This window comes from Penaeus vannamei, chromosome 25 (assembly GCF_042767895.1).
Source record: "Penaeus vannamei isolate JL-2024 chromosome 25, ASM4276789v1, whole genome shotgun sequence".
Taxonomy (NCBI): Eukaryota; Metazoa; Arthropoda; class Malacostraca; order Decapoda; family Penaeidae; genus Penaeus; species Penaeus vannamei.
This window is the reverse complement of record NC_091573.1, coordinates 22,199,627-22,201,264: the sequence shown is the minus strand read 5'-3', so window position 1 is coordinate 22,201,264 and position 1,638 is coordinate 22,199,627.

The following is a 1,638-nucleotide window of genomic DNA, read 5'->3' as shown; positions in this document are numbered from 1 at the left end:
TACTAGTGTTATTATGTATTCTATATACTAAATTATTTTCGCTGCAATTTCAACACTTCTTCTTAATCTTATCTGTCGACAATGAACAGCGATGTACTGACATAAATGGCAACGTGCCTTCTCCGTGACATTTTATCCACTTGCGAAAAGGACGTTGTGTCACAGCGCGATGTGGCAACATTCTTCTGGTAAATTCCTAGGCGTTATTTTTGACTCCAAATTGCCCTGGCGAGACCATATCTTGTACATCAAAGAAAAAGCTCAACGCCGCCTCCGAATCTTACAAATTATTTCCCACATCTCCTGGGGCTCAGATCGCAAAACTCTCCTACATCTTCATGTTACCTTGATCCTCCCCACTCTTGATTATGGATGCCATATCTACTCCTCTGCCTCAATCTCCCTTCTTGCTCACCTTGATACAATCCACCACAGCGGTCTCCGCTTAGTCCTAGGCGCCTTCCGCTCCTCTCCAGTTGAGAGCCTGTATTCTGAGTCTGGCATGCCATCCCTCTCTCGACGTCGAGCCCTTCTCTCTCTCCGATGCTATGCTCGATTTTACCAACTTTCCCTTACCAAACTAACTATTCCACAATCCTTGCTTCATACCTTTACCTCTTCTCCACGTTTACCAACTCCTCTCCCTTTACGCATGGATACCCTCCTCTCCCATTCCCCCTTTCCTCACCTCCGACCTTTCCCACTTTCTATCCATTCCTTGACCATGTCTCCATTCATTCCTCCAGCATTCATGGTTACACTGACGGTTCCAAATCCACCTCGGGAGCTGGATTCGCAGTGACCTTCCCAAAATCGCACTTTCAAATACACCCTCCCTTCTGAATCTAGTGTCCTTCCTACAGAACTGTATGCACTCCTTTTTGCTTTAAGACGCATATACTCCCCTCCCCTCTATTTCACTATTTTTACTGACTCCCGTAACTCTTTAACCCTCATAAAGTCTATGCACTCAACCAATCCCCTTGTCTGTAAGATCCAGAACTGGTTGTTTTATCTATCCACACGTCATAAATCTGTCAGATTTTGCTGAGTACCTAGCCATGTTGGAATCCCTGGCAATGAACAGGCAGATACTCTTGCACGCTATGCCGCAATGTCCACATCACCTCAACGACGCTTCTCACATATTCCAGCTGCGGATTATTACCCCCACTTTCAGACCTTCTTGTATACCCGATGGCAATCTTTTTGGTCAAGACTCCACAACAATAAATTACTTGCTGTAAAACCATCAATCTCCTCTTGGTCAGTTCCATTTCACAGGAACAGACGTTGGAAGACGGCCCTTGCACGCTTACGTATTGGCCACACCCGCCTAACGTGCGCCTATCTAATGTCACGCTCTGACCCGCCCCTATGTCCTCTATGTAATGTCCTTTCAGTTCCATACATTCTGTTGTCCAGTCCACGGTTTAATACAGCATGTACCTCTGCTTTTCCACACCTCTCCTCCCTTCACCGACTTGACGCATAACAACTATCACCTGACATTACCTTTTACTATACCTTCCTATAGTGCTATATGACCTTAGATGTCTAGCACATTTATTTTGCTTTTAACCATTAACCATTCCCAGTTTGGTTTCTGCTGCGCCTGTAGTGCAGCAGACCCTCTTG